Raw genomic sequence first — 10,416 nt, 5'->3', positions numbered from 1 at the left:
TGAATAGGGGGGTGATTCTAGGTCTAAAAATCAGTTAAAGCAGGAGGAGGTTTAGAGATTGGCATGGGGCCTACTCTTAGATGATGTTAAACACACTTGTGTTATGTCAGGCTTGTGTTTCCCTAAGTTCTTTTCTCCTTAGCCTAGAAAGTCACAATGCAGCTACAGAAACAGTCCTTTCTCCACAAAATCTAGATGGACACTGCTGCTCACATACTCCAGCTTCATAGCCATAGGACAACCTGGAAGCCCTCATTCCCGTTCAGTCAGCTCCAGAAAATCCCTGCAGACCATCTTAAGTTGACAATGCAAGGAGAAATGCGTAATACTTGACGGCAAAAGACAACCTTCAATTTCAAGGCTTACCTCTGTAAGTGAATCCAACAGTATGATGGCTTCCTTTCAACCTAGTCACCCCTCCTGATCTTTTTTTAAATCTATTTATTTATTTTGAGAGAGAGAGTGTGTGTGTGAGTGGGGGGAGGGGCAGAGAGAGAGGGAGAGAAAGAGAATCCCAAGCAAGCTCAGTGTTGTCACCGCACAGCCCGACGTGGGCTTGAACTCACAAACCGTGAGATCATGACCTAAGCAAAACCAAGAGTTGGAGGCTTAACCAGCTGAGGTACCCAGGCGCCCCACTCTTCCTCCTGATTTTTAAAAAGATCGCTCTTTGGGGGCACCTGGATGGGCTCAGTTGGTTAAGCCTTCCACTCTTGGTCTCAGCTCAGGTCATGATCTCACGGTTCCTGAATTCGAGCCTCACACTGGGCTCTCTGCTTAGCACAGAATCTGCTTTGAATCCTCCGTCCTCACCCCCTCTCTATGCCCCTTCTTCTCCTTCTCAAAAATAAATAAACATTTAAAAATTAAAAAAAAAAAGACTGCCCTTTGGATCACTTCAAAAGCAAAAAGCTCACTTGACCATTTAGTTCTGGTAATTGTATAATTATATTTGTTATATATTCAGTCTTTCTATGTATGAAAGAAAAAAATGCTGTAAGAATTTCCTCTGAATAAACAGTAACAAGTGCTTAATTCAGAATACATCATAATAATATAAGAAAAATTTACAAAGAATACAAATTGAACCATGAACATTTATGTATTCATTTAAGAAAATACTTATTGAGCAACTCCAAAATGTTAGGATTATTCTAGGAGTTTGGGAATACTTTGGTGAACAAAGCAAACAGATAGCCTTCCCCCTGTGGGGATTAACTTCTAGCAGGAAGGACAGGGAATAAATATTAGATATAATAATAATTGGAGTATGTTATAATAATAAAAAGACTAGTATGTTATAAATACTATATATATACTAGTATACAATAAAAAATAGGATGTTAGAAGATGATACATACTTTGGAAAAAATTTTAAAAGTTCAAGGAGTTTTGCAAGTTGTTAATTTTAAGTAAGGCAGGACTGACAAGATTCAGTGAAAAAATGACATGAAACTTTGTGAAATAGTGAGAGAGCCAGGTAGATACCTGGGGAGAAGCTTTCCATGAGTCCACAAACCAGAGAAGCTATTACTAACATCTTGATCTCGGAATATGTTTTCCCAAATCGTATATGCGCATGCACATTCACACATCTACATATGTTACTTATAATTGGAATTATGTTGTATGTAAACTTTTATATTTATGGATTTCTTAAAAATATTTATGTAATATTTAGACATTTGAAAAAAAGATGATACTGATACCCCTATTTCAATTTTCAAAAACTTCTCTATGGTCAGAATCTTTGACTTGTGTTTATTTGAGTGATCTATCTTCAGGTATAAAGGAAACAATTCTTTAACTCTGGAAGCTAGTACCCTTGGTTGATTACTTCAGCTCAAAGAAGCGATTGGTCAGCTTTAATCTTAAGATAAGATTCTCTGCAATGTGATCTTTCTTCTGCTCAGGCTAGCAAGGAGACAGCTAAGAGCAGAGGCTGAGAAGACAAAGTAAAATAACTTCATTGCCATGTGTCTCAGTTTCCTCACCTGCAAATAGGGGATTAATAAAGCTTACCCATCTCCTGAAAACAATGGCGGATTAACCAATTAATGATCATATGGTGCCGAACAAAGGCTGAGCATTGTTATTAGAGAAGAAAGAAAATGTATCATCAGATTGTACCTTTCTGGCATCTGTTGCCTTGGTAACCAGATTTGCAGGTGCAACTGCCATTTTTGGCACTGCATTCCAGGGTGTTCTCCTCCACATACTGACATTCTGAAGAGCAGCCAGCTCCATAGACCCCCTTGGGACAGTCTGCAAGCAGATTGAGGCAAACCGGTCACCTGAAAACCATGCTTTGTTTCTTTTACATTGTCAGTGTACAAGCATGTAGTTCTGCGGGGCCCGATTATGGGGAAAACAAGGGGATCATCCTGACTGCCAAAAAAAGAAACAGAAAAACAAATGTCTTTCAAATCAGGCAATTCATTTGCTTTTTGGCAACTGGATGTGAACAGTGAAGCCTGAACTACTTAAAAGGCTTTGGTGCTTCTGGGAGAGAAATTGCTTCTCAGTGTGCTCCATTGGTGCCTATAGTTAATATTCTCCAAGGACTGTTAAGATCTGCCAGGCCCTATATTCATCGGGTCGCAGCAAGGGGATGATGGACAAGCACTGATGTAAAGGCTCACCATTGTTTCCATTCCCTTTCAATATATGGTAATCGGAAGTAATTTTACATCACGTAGATTACACAAAACTTTCATCGTGACAGCCGCATTTTCTTGGCCACATTCTTTTGGCAAATGGTGTTTGCCTTTCCTTCATTATTTTCCCCATGCCGTTGAATTTTAGGGATGGTAGTCAGCACAGGAATTCTAATTTGAGGTCCCACCTTTGCATTTAGGAAAACATAGCCTTAGCTCTGTCTTTGAGGGGTTATTTACAGTAATTCAATTCCCTTTCCAAAACCTCTGACATGTTTTTTCCTCCTCCATTACAAATGTCCAAGGGACTCATCAAGATCCTTCAAGTAACCTCCAAGCTCCAGGTAACTGCATTGTATGCCTACAGAGGCTTTGTTCTCAAAAGCTGCGTGGAGAAAACAAAATAAGCCACTTGACTTTCTGCTAGATGGAAATTATTAGTATCTGCTAATATCTGCTATTATTAGAAGAGGTAATTTAAAGTAGTGGTTATAGTGCCACCATGCGGGGTAATCCTTGTCCTAGTTGCCAGGAACAGAGTTACCCCTAGAAGCGGAACAGATTTATTAACAGGACTCCTTTTCACTGTTAATATTGTCCCATTTGGATGATAAATTACGTGATCCCTCTCTAATCCTTCCTGTGGCTTAGACCAACTAAATTGCAGGCCTCTTTCTCAGAGCTTTTGTCCTCCTTGATAGGACTCTTGTGAATTCCAGAGCACTCACTTCCCTGGACTGGCTTCCATGCCTTACTCTTCCTGGTTCAGCATGGAGAACAGTGGTTCAGGGAACAGCTCAGGCATGATAGAATATGCTTAAATATGACAACTGGACATATTAAGAAGCTATAACTGAAAATGTGCTTAGGGAAAAAGGAAAAGTGGAGTAACATCTTTGGCAATCCCATATCTACTCAGGGTTCGTTATGCATTGAAATGTGTCCTTCATAATTCTTATGTTGAAGCCCTTACACTCAGTACTTCAGAATGTGTACTTACTTGGAAATTATGTTGTTGCCAATGCAATTAGTTAAGATGAGGTCATAATGGAGTGGGATGGGTCTGTAACCTGATATGACTGGTGTCCTTATAGGTAGGTAAAATGCGTGCACAGAGACACTCACACATGCCATGTGAAGACTAGAGTTAAAATGGTCACTAGCCAAGGAACTATGGGAAGCTTAGAGAGGTCTGGAACTGATCCTTCCCTAGCACTTTCAAAGAGATCATGGCCTGCCAACACCCTGATGCCAGACTTCTAGCTCCAGAACTGTGAGGCAATAAATTTCTGTTGTTTAGAGCACTTAGTTTGTGGTAATTTATTATGATAGTTTTAGAAAACTAATAGAGGGTTGCAAAATGAAGGTTCTGAGGGTCAGGTAAGTGGCATTAATAAATGAAGCCTTGAATCTAAGCAATAAGGATCCTGAAGAACTAGAATGTGTATGTTCTTCCTAAAGGTGGTCACTTTCAAGATGGTAACCACCATCACTACCACCACCATCTGCTCTTTGACTTTTTGACCAGATGGATTATGATTGAAATGTTTTTGCCTAAACATGTGATATTACCTTATAAAATATTCAAGTTATTACTAAAAATGGGGTGTGTCCTGTTACCCTAGAGGAACAAAAATAGAAGTGATGCTATCTTTGTTTCTAGATGGGTCTCCTTCTCCTGGTATGTTCTAGGAGGTATGTCATGTTCTAGACCATACCATCCACACCTGCATTGTTCACATGTACCCATGCCTTTTCCCCTTTCCTTCTGTTTTGCTTGTCCAAGTGTAACCTTTCCTCATGACCTAGGTTCAGTTTTCTATGGTGCCTTCTCTGGCTCTCTTATTAGAATATTCACAATTTACTCTCTGTCTTCAATGGGCATACCTTTCAGAAAGTAGATAAGATCCATGAACATTCAACTAAAAATATAATGTAAGACCCCAAAAGGTCTCTGTTATTAAAAAAAAACAGGTCACAGTATTACTGAGGTCCACTGAGGAAGGATTTCCAGAGAAGGGCATGTGAAATGGGCAGAAGAAGAGGGTAGAGACTGCTGTGGGCTCACAAGTGTTTGCACACCGTTTCAAGATGGGGTGGTGGGCAACCAGTGCTGACCCACTGGGAGAAACTCTAAAAGTTACTGATGGCTGGCTGAAGTATTTACTGGTGATTGTGCTTTCTTGCAGCTTTTGCAAAACATGGTTGATGGCCAAAATGCAAAATGAATAGCCTGTTTTAGAAATTTTATGGAATAATCATTGCTTTGTATTAGAACACAGAAATAAAAGAAACTAGCACTGGGCCTTTGATATTCAATCCCCAGAAAGTGTCAAATGTCCATTTAATTTTTTTAAAAAAACTTTTTGTTAATATTTATTTATTTTTGAGAGAGAGAGTGTGTGTGTGTGTGAGCAGGGGAGGGGCAGAGGGAGAGGGGGACACAGAATCTGAAGCAGACTCCAGGCTCCAAGCTGTCAGCACAGAGCCTGATGTGGGGCTAGAACTCACGGACTGTGAGAGCATGACCTGAGCTGAAGTCAGATGCTTCACCAACTGAGCCACCCAGATGTTCCTCAAATGTGCATTTAAATGAACTAGTTAAATCCTCTCAGGGTAAGCACTAACTAGAAAAAAAGTGTAAATAATTCACAAATATTTTTCTTTCATTCATCAAAATCTAGATTCTATAATGTCAGGAGGCTAAATAAAGACTAGAACATAAACCATCATATATATGATATGACTATATAAAATGTTATGTTTTTTACTCTCTTTCTCTAACATATTTTTGGTACTTTTTTGAGCCTTCTTGCTTCATGTAGAGTACAAATTATTGCCCATGACTTACTCAGATGAAAAAACCTCCCATAGGGCCCTGGCTCACACATAAGGCACCATACACCCTGTGGCAATGGTCATTGTTGGCACAGTTATATTTCTTTTTGTAGTTCTTCCCAAAGGATCATTTTTGGGCATCCTGGAGGGTTGGAAGGACAAACAAAGCGAACACTACCCACATGCAAAACTCGCAATGCTGCTGTTACATGAAATAAGGGGATTGTAGAAAGGAAGATGTTTGCACTGTAATTGGACTGAAGCTAGAGAGATTTTTCATAAACTCCAAATATGATTCCAAATCCTCTGTCTAAAATTTGGGGTGCCTGCGTGGCTCCGTCAGTTAAGCATCCGACCCTTGATTTCAGCTCACAGTTTTGTGAGTTTGAGCCCTGTGTCTGCGGGGCCAGTGGGGAGCCTGCTTGGGATTTGCTGTCTCCCTCGCTCTCTGTCCCTCCCCCACTCATGCTAGCTCCGTCTCTCTCAAAATAAATAAATGAACTTTAAAAAAAATTTTTTAATTAAAAAATAAAATCAAATTCTACAGTGACTTGCCATTGCTGTCAGATTAAGAACTCCAAACTTAATAAGATTTATGAGCCCAGGCACCAGCTGACTTCCTGTTGCATTAATGTCTCCATAGTTGTAGTTTGCTCCACCAGCTGACCTTTTTGGGCTCCTCTGGTGAACCTCATTCATTCCCACTTCAGAGTCTGGCAGCAGGAGATGCCGTCAGTGTTGAATGCTCTTCCTTCACTCTTTGTCCTGTTTCATGTCTGCTTGCTATTCTGCCTTCAGCGTAAGTGTTACTTCTCCCTGGCCCATACAGTCTTCATTGTCCTCCCGGTCTGACCGCCAAGCACACATTAATATTTAATTGGCAATACCTACCAATATTTGTAACTTACATCTGCTCTGAATACGACTGTAAGTTCCACATGGAGCGACCAGAGTCTTTTTTAGTTTTTATATATTTTTTATTACCATATCACAATGCCTGGCAGATTGCCTTGCTACCATTTCACCTATACCTTTTGTTTTTTTAAAAAATTTTTTTTCAACGTTTTTTATTTATTTTTGTGACAGAGAGAGACAGAGCATGAACGGGGGAGGGGCAGAGAGAGAGGGAGACACAGAATCGGAAACAGGCTCCAGGCTCCGAGCCATCAGCCCAGAGCCTGACGCGGGGCTCGAACTCACGGACCGCGAGATCGTGACCTGGTTGAAGTCGGACGCTTAACCGACTGCGCCACCCAGGCGCCCCTCACCTATACCTTTTGAATATGTGAATAAACGTTGCTCATGGGGTGCAAATAACTGGGACGCCAACAGGGGTCTTCCTACATTTCTCAGAGGGGGAAGTAAACTTGGTTTCCGTGGCTCCAGTTCTGTGATCTGTGAGCATCTAATAAACTCCCCAGGATTTCTGGCAGTCCCCAATGACTTATATCTTCATCGACTCTCTGCATTCAGCTCTTGGGCTTGTACAAGTAGTTTCCTTTTTGTCTTTTATCTGCTTATGCGGAAAATGTGGCCTCTTCACTGGTTTCCATGTAAAATCCACACACAGCACTCACAGGTATTTTGTGAGTTCTTCATCCATCATTTCTCCTCTTTTTGTCCTCACACCCTCCTTTCCTTTTCTTCTCTGATTTTCATCTCCCTTCCTCCCTGGTTTGCCCAAAGAGCTCCACTTCTTTTTCTTCTTTTTCTTATGCAGAGCAAATAAATTCCCCCTAGCTCCTAGATCCAAATGTACACACACAAACTCAACTTTTTGCTCAGGAGAACAAGAAGGTTTTCTCTGTATCAAGATTTATCCTGCTTAGATATACATGGCATCAGTCAAAGCAACTGTACTCTCGTATATGTAGATACAGCTTTTTTTCTTCTTCAGAAAAGACCACCTTGAAAAATACAGATGTGATTTTCATTTAGCTCATTTCCTGTTAGAAACCTCAAGAACTTAAGGAGTGGTGTCATGTGACCAGCACCAGTCATTCCTTCCATTTTCCCAGGCTTTGCCAGGAGCTCCTGGGGGCCACCAGCACTGCCCAGTCAGAGGACCACAAGTGTCTCCATTCTGACAATCACAGATGCTGCCACATGCTTTCCCATGGGTCTTTGGGGAACCACATATGAAGACAGTTGGAGAAGGTGAATAAGCAGTGTAATATACTCATGATAGAGTGGAGGAAAAACAAACAAACAAAAACAAACCTGTCTTTCTATTAGAATGGATACCAGGTAATTAAAATCTCTGGTTTACAGACCAAGAAAGAGTCACTGGCATGCTTCTAGCTTGGATGGCATCATCACTCCTGAGAGGGATTACTGATGCAGCTAGTTAGAGTGAGGGTCACTGAAGAACTGATAACAAGGTTCACATGCAAAATTTACCTTATTCCTTCAACTCTCACACTCACATTTTCCCAGCTACCTAGACATCTGTGTGTATAACTGTCACCAACCCTAATGAGAAATACATGGAAACTTCCAGTTTGAAAACTGGGAAGAAAATGTAGGGGAAAAAAATGGCATGTATTTTTAGTAGGAATGAATGCAACTAAGACTGTCTTGAAGGTGCCAAGGTATTTTGCATGGTCAAAGACTGATGAAGTCAAGCAAACAACTGTTTTCTTTGGCTTGTTTGTTTTTTGGGAAGAGTTTAGTATTCCATTAAAAAATAAATTGGGAAAAATGCGACTAGAAGTTAAACTTGACTAAATACAGCTGTTGAGATGATTCCAGTAACCATTTTCCTTGGCATTTTATCATAGCTGGCTAAATATTATAAAATTACATTTATATCACCTCCTCTATTTGCCCACCTACACAATTCCAGATGTCAATATGGAAACTTGGCTTCTTATTCATTTTTTGTCTCCTTTTCAGCTTGAAGATATTATGCAAAGGAGAAGGAAAGGGAAGAGAAGAACAAAAGGGATAGGAAATAAAGAAATGGCAACACTGGTTAAAACTGACATTGTAGTAAATTTTTTTTTAATTCTTACAGCAACTATAGAGGAGTCATTTTTAAAAAATAAACCTGGAAAATGAAGCTAAGGAAGTTTATTTTATTTTATTTTTGAGAGAGACAGAGGGAGACAGAGAGTGAGCAAGAGAGGGGCAAAGGGAGAGTGAGAGAGAATCTTAAGCAGGCTCCACTCAGCATGGATCCAGATGTGGGGCTTGATCCCATAACCCTGGAACCATGTCCTGAACCGAAATGAAGAGTCAGACAGTCAGCAGACTGAGCCACCCCCGCACCCTGAAGCTAGTGAAGTTTAAATAGCTTGCGCAGTATATGGATTATAGAAATTCGTCAACACTGGCAAACCAACACCGTAAACTTACATTCCCCCATGAAGTAGAATATGATATTACATAGTACAAGGATTTGCTAAATACTTCATAAGCATCAAACAAAGCAATTATCCTGGAAAAGAAAATTGTAAAACAAACGTCCCACACCATAGCTGGATGATTTGGAAGAAGTCATGAATCCTCTCTTCCATATATAGTCCACTCATTTGTCATATGGAAATCTTCCTACCCTCCCTTTCGAGTGGATGGAGTCTCACAATAACAAATGAGTCAACTTGAAATCTCTTCAAAAGAAATGCAGTTCTAATATGTGCTATTAAAATTAATATCTGATGATCTTTAAATTGTTTCACTATAATTACTTGGAGGAATTTCTAAGACCTCAAAGTAAATATTTTCATTATAGACCAATAGATATTGGGCTAGAAAAGCTACTCATTGGGAACACTAACCTTGCAGATCTCTGCAGAATGTTCTATTTTAATGTTCATTGCTACATTTGAAGAGCTGGTAATTTAAAAATATGGGTAATGAATGATTAGTCCCTTCTATTTATTGAGGTTTATAGGGATGTTTTTAAAAAAAGAATTTAGGGGCGCCTGGGTGGCGCAGTCGGTTAAGCGTCCGACTTCAGCCAGGTCACGATCTCACGGTCCGGGAGTTCGAGCCCCGCGTCGGGCTCTGGGCTGATGGCTCAGAGCCTGGAGCCTGTTTCCGATTCTGTGTCTCCCTGTCTCTCTGCCCCTCCCCTGTTCATGCTCTGTCTCTCTCTGTCCCAAAAATAAATAAAACGTTGAAAAAAAAATAAAAAAATAAAAAAAGAATTTAATGTTGATTTATTTTTGAGAGAGAGAGAGAGACAGAGTGCACATGGGAGAGGGGCAGAGAGAGAGGGAGACACAGAATCCAAAGCATGTTCCAGCCCTCTGCGGGGCTCAAAGCCTCAAGCCCTGAGATGGACACTCAACCAACTGAGCCACTTAGGTGCCCAACATTTATAGGGAATTTTAGGAAAATGTTTTTACTCCTCCCTTTTGTTAAAGAATTAGTGAATTAGTGGGCACTTACTTTTTTTTTTTCGATTGTTCTGTTTTTGTATAAAAGAAAAACAAAAGAAGAAACGCAAAGATTTTATAAGCTTCTGCTTCAGGAACAGACTCCCCTTTGCAGGACCATGCAAACACTTAAGAGATCCTCAGAGTTTTCCAAAGCTAAAGAAGAGATCATCTTCTCTTCATTTCATCAAAAAGCTCACTTTTAACACTTCTCTATTAATTTTGTATCAGAGATGTTTTATTCTGAAGTATTTGCGATAGATTTTTAGTTTCATTTCTCATGCTGCCATGTTAGGGATGAAGGGTTTGGAAGATGCACATTTACCAATGAAACTTATGTAAGGGAAGTATTTACTTCCTAATAGTCATACAACATTTATTTGATCCCAATTGTATATAGTTGAGTCTGTCAAGTTGCAGGTCAATATAGTGGGGTCTCTCAACACCAAGTCGTAGTCATTTGTCCATTCATGCACTGAGTGCCTTTACTTTGGAGAAACATGAATAGGGCCTGATTGATGAGCTCTCAGTCTAGTAAG

At 40.1% G+C, this 10,416-nt stretch overlaps 1 pseudogene across 1 annotated transcript in view; it reads right to left on the bottom strand.

Annotated features, from left to right (window-relative positions):
- Positions 1-1,914: 1,914 nt before the first annotated feature.
- LOC112849957 (uncharacterized) overlaps positions 1,915-10,416 on the bottom strand; it is a 339,733-nt pseudogene continuing 331,231 nt past the window's right edge. The window contains exons 9-12 of the transcript XR_015240104.1: positions 9,259-9,297; positions 5,509-5,624; positions 2,131-2,265; positions 1,915-1,994 (exon numbers count right to left, since the gene is read on the bottom strand). The product of XR_015240104.1 is annotated as an uncharacterized LOC112849957 (transcript). The remainder of the gene's footprint in view (positions 1,995-2,130; positions 2,266-5,508; positions 5,625-9,258; positions 9,298-10,416) is intronic.

The sequence above is a fragment of the Puma concolor genome, chromosome C2, assembly GCF_028749965.1.
Source record: "Puma concolor isolate L17-30 chromosome C2, mPumCon1.1.hap2, whole genome shotgun sequence".
Classification (NCBI taxonomy): Eukaryota; Metazoa; Chordata; class Mammalia; order Carnivora; family Felidae; genus Puma; species Puma concolor.
This window is presented reverse-complemented; position numbering and strand designations above follow the sequence as displayed.